This window comes from Trachymyrmex septentrionalis, unplaced genomic scaffold (assembly GCF_001594115.1).
Source record: "Trachymyrmex septentrionalis isolate Tsep2-gDNA-1 unplaced genomic scaffold, Tsep1.0 scaffold172, whole genome shotgun sequence".
Taxonomy (NCBI): Eukaryota; Metazoa; Arthropoda; class Insecta; order Hymenoptera; family Formicidae; genus Trachymyrmex; species Trachymyrmex septentrionalis.
In genome coordinates this window covers 1,458,447-1,463,891 of record NW_017304887.1, presented here as the reverse complement: position 1 = coordinate 1,463,891, position 5,445 = coordinate 1,458,447, and positions in this window count along the sequence as shown.

The window sequence follows — 5,445 nt, the reverse complement described above, 5'->3', positions numbered from 1 at the left end:
CCCCAGTAATGGTTTCGTTCGGTTTGAACAACTCATAATAAACGACACCTAGCTGATCCCACCAAATACACAACATGAGCTTTTTCCCATGAATGTTCGGCTTGGCTGTCGATGTTGAAGCATGGCCAGGTGGTCGCCATGATTTCTTCTTCTTTGGGTTATCGTAGTGGATCCATTGTTCATCACCAGTGACTACAGGGTGCAAAAAAACCTTCTCGTTTATGCCTGGCAAGCAGCATTTCACATATGAAAAATCGGCGTTTAACGTTTCTCGGCTTCAGTTCATATGGAACCTAATTTCCTTGCTTTTGAATCATTCCCAACGATTTTAAGCGATGTGAAATTGCTGGTTGAGTCACTCCTAATGTAAGTGCAAGTGCTTCTTGCGTTTGGCACGAATCTTCATCCAATAATGCTTCCAATTCCGTGTCTTCGTACACTTTCGGCCTTCCGCTACGTTCTTTGTCTTCGACGTCAAATTCACCGTTCTTAAACTTTTGAAACCACTCACGGCAACTTTTCTCACTTAAGGCAGCCTCACCATATGCTTCTACAAGGAATCGATGCGCCTCAGCTGCATTTCTTCAAATTAAAGAAGTAAATAAAAAGCTCCCGCAAATGATGCTTATTCGGCTTAAAACTCGACATTTTCGCACGAAAAAAGATATAAGATGCTGATGCAAAATCGTTAATATTTCAAGGTTATGTTATTGCCAGATGTCCAACTTTACGATATGACGTTTTACAGCTGACAATTTTAACTATAACATACTGGTAGCGCCATTGTTTGTCAAACGGAAACTTATTTATACTCCCAATACTTTGTGTTAAACCACTTTTGTCATTATACCATTCTTGTATTTTGCGTGCTTTGATGCGAATTATTTCGAATGCTTATATTCGAGGCAGGCGGTATGTTTCGAAATTATCGTTACGTTTCATCTATTCTCGGAGCGAGCAAACAGCTCGTCGATACCGAGCCGTCAAAAACAAACACATCACGCTCCTATTCTAATTACGCTATCTCAAATGGCACGCGAACCCCCTTGTGCAAATACCGGAAACTGTCGATCGCGCACACGCTCCGTGTGCAAATCGTTAGTTTGCCTAATCTTGATCGATATGGATCATTACCAAATATTCAGTGCGAACAAAACGAAGTGTCGCGTATCACTGGTGTATTACAATCCGTAACATTCCGAGATACGTGTCCCGCGAGGACTGTTAGTGCGAGAAAGAATTCGGAAATTTGTGGCGAGATTCGCCGGTCGCGTTGTTGCAATACTAATTCTTATAATGTCGACGAAAAGGTATTCATAGTACCAAGCACGCATCAAACAGAACGCATTAAATTTCGGACTCCGAGCATTGCCTACTGCCCGCTTCGAAAGCAATTTAATTCTGACTCAAAAATAAAGCAAATTATTAAAACAAAGAGTCGATCATTACAGCCGCCTTGACGAGCGAGCCTTTCAATACAAGATGACACCAGCGATCCGTCACAAAACACCGATACTGATAGCCTCATATACCATATAGAATGTGACGATGTCTACGATATCATGAAAAACGATATAAGTATAATAGATTTGACACGAGCGATTACTCGAGCGACAACGTATACGGCATTCCGCTCGCAAATAAAAAAGTTCCTGGCCTTATGAAAGACGAGAACAACGGTGCCATCATGACCGAATTTGTTGGGTTTAAAGCGAAAATGTATGCCTTGCGTGTAGAAGGAAGGAAGGATTTGCGAAGAAGGCAAAGGGCATCAAGAGTAACGTTGTAGCGAGGTAGTATAACGTTCGAGAATTACACGCAATGCTCGAATGACACAATCGAAATGACGCGCAGATAGTCGTGCATAAGATCCAAATTGTACGAGGTGTACACGATATCAGAAACAAAAGTCGCTCTAAGTCCGCACGACGATAAGCGGTATATCGGGCCAGGTTTGCCACTAACACGCTGCCATGAGGATTTACCGATGAAATAAAAATTTATATTGTATAGTATGTTTAATATGTAAATAATATGTATAATATTATATAAAATATAGTATATATAATATAGCATGTATAATATGTAAATACAATATGTATATGATATTTATAATATGTTTCATACGTATTTACATTTTATAATAAATATAAGTTTTACAACACATTTTTATGTATCCACGAATTGTACGAATTGTCAAATCCCAATTATTTCATGTAAACTTTGTTCCCCCTCTTGCGCAATACCTTTTCAACGAGATGCATGTCGGCGTGAGCGACGCTGTGCAATTCGTATTCGTAGAATTTTCCAGCAATACACTCGTTGCGAGAATCTTCCAGAAGATACGTTACTGGATTAGTTCGTTGCACTTTGATAATTTCAAACACTTCTGTGCTCCAATTCGGCGTGTAACTTTTATCAAAGACTGTCTTGAATTTGCTTACGCGTAGCGCGGGCTTTTACCCACTTTATATCGCGCGAATGCGGTAATCTTTACGCGATTGTAAAGAGCCTGTCGGCGATCGCGGGGGTACAGTCAACGGGACACATACCAATAGTTCGATGCTTGCGTGCGTTGTAATTTGATACGAGACGCGACAGGATGTCGATCCATTTGTAATTTCCATTGTACGTAAATTGTTTCCACATGTCGTTCTTCAATGTACGGTTGAACCGTTCGACGACCAAGGCCTTTACGGAATACATAGAATAATGGTCGAGGTTATGCTTCTTCAAGGATTTTTGTACATTCAAGTTGTAAAATTCCTTTCCTTTGTCTGTATGCAAATTTTTCGAACATCTTCTATTGTTTTAAAGTATCTTTGCGATCGCCTTCGTTACCTTGTTCCCGCTCTTGGCTTTGGTTCAGCTCATGCATGCTTACTCAGCACGTCGATAATGATGAGAATGTAGTGGTAATCTCTGTTGAATCGCGTATAAGAACGCATCTAGACCACATCCGTCTGCAACAGGTCATCGTATCCGTGTACTGTAACGTGTCTTCACGGAAAATTTCTTTTCGTCGGAGCGTGCAATATCATTGTTATCAACCAGTAGATGTTTCTCAAACATTGTGGATAATTATTCGATGCACTTCTTGAATCATTTTTTCAAGTTCGTTTAGCATAACCTGCACATTATTTCGTAAGACTGCAATCTTTCTCTCGATTTCATTCAGACAATCTTTTAAATCTTGAATGATTCTACTACACGTATCGTTTGTTTGCTGCAACAGCATCATCCACCGGTAGCGCTACTCGTCGAATCTTGCGCGATTTTGCGTCAAAGTCGGCTGCGACTATACAAAGAACGTTATCACGCACTTAATTTCTGAGCAATCCACGTCACTGATAATGTGATTCGCTTTCTTCTCCAAGCGATAGTCCAAACTTGTTGATCGGCATTGCGATGTCAACTGAACGACGTGTGTAGAAGTTAATTTATAATCAGACCAGCTTCGAGAAGTTCTTCAATAATCGACAGAATCTCGTTGTCGTGACCATTGTGACCCGCCTGGCGAGGCCTCGAGCAATCGCAGACAATCCACAATTTCGTTGGGATCATCCCAATGGATTGTCGATCGTGTTATCGTTTAGCGTCATCGTACGCGGTAAATTCACTCTTTTGTTTATTCCTGTTCCAATTTTTTTACCTGACACCAATGGCGCTATTATGTTTTTATACTTGTATCCCTTACTACCCATTATTTGATTATCAGAATATGACCGCGTCTGTGAACATTTATCATCAGCAGAATGCTCCTATAGACATCATCACCCGTACAGATACCTTCATTGTGAAATTTCATGAATTAACTTGTACAAGCCCGATGTTTCATCATATATTTTCTCATCTATAATTATATCGTCGTTTTTGTGCAAGTTGATACGTTTATCAACAAGCATTGTTCTCTCGTCGCTGAAATAAACTCCATACACAACGTCTACGTTGACGGCTTGATTACCTCTCAGGACCGCTTTTAAATATTGTATTTTTGTCCCAACGAACCATAGTTTGCATGCAGCTTTTTTTGCCTCTCGGATGTTTGAAGCAAGCGTCGAATAGATAACAAGCGGTTCATCGGTAACCTCAAAAATTTCTTCGACAATGGGAGCGCGGTCATACGATAAATCGCGCGGTTATATTATTTCAGACACTTTATTCAAAGTGGATGGTACGATTTTCGATTGACTCAACATTGATTTCAGAGGCATGGAAGTCTGTATAGGATTGTCATATAAAGAACTCGGTTGTTTTCTTTTGGGTCATTTGATTTTAATTCCTCGTCTTCTCCCGAAAAGAATGTTTCAGTCATAATAAGATCCGTGAAGGATTCAACAGTGTTTTCAACAATCTGTTTCAGCGGGTCGATAATAGGTTTGAAGTGTCTCTCCAATACGATATTTTCCTCCATTTTACCAGTCTTCAAAACGCGATACTTTTTGCGAATTGAATCGCTTGTTTTTACAATTTTCTTAGCTATTTTTTCACGATCTTTGCTGTTGTCTATGTCAACGTTGTCGAAGTCAACTGAACTTATATAGCACGATATTGCAAAATTATTAAATCCTTTTCTGTATCGTCCATCGGTAAGCGCACTGTTCTTGTCAATCACTAGAAATCCATACTTTTGCTGCTAACATTTACGACATAAAACGCAGAAATCCTCATAGGACATATCAGTATTCACGTAATCGTTATACACCCGTTTCAGATTCGTACCATCCTGTTTGAACAGGATCAACAGATTTGCATTGTCACGTATATAAGGTGCTTCGGTATCTTTGCGTACGTCTGACAGAGATAGAAGCAGTCGACGTCCATGTGTCGTCCCATTGCAAAGTACTCTCTTATCGCGTTCTTCTTGTCATATGCCACGTCATCAAAGGTAAAGATAGAATTTGGAAGCGCCTTGTTCAGTGAAATGACGTCGCTGTTATTGGAGAATGTAAAATAACCGATTTCGATCGGTGCTAACAAATTCGCCAGGTATCGATATTTTGTTGTACATGTTCGATTTCGAGTACACGTATACGTTCTCGAATCGTACGCCGTACGGACTTTCCAACAGACTTATCAACATGTTCGTCTTGCCACAATTTGACGGTCCGGAGACAACAGCACGTACAGATGTTGGTAGCATGTCGCCATGCTTGCGCGTCTCTTTATCGGTTTTTACTTTACCGTCAAGATTCGTCACTTTAATCGCCCACGACTGGCGCACGAATCGCATATTTTCTCTTTCCACAAAATACTGAAAACGATATCGCGAACGGGCCCATTTATAGAGCTGCGTAGAGCAAAATCGATCAGTAATCAAAATATTTTTCGTCGTGTTGGATGATCTGCATAGTTTAACCTCAAAAGAACTGGAATACACGAAAATTGTACTGCTGCAAAATTTTGAAAATTGCATAGATTTGTTGTGAGACAGATTACCTGAAC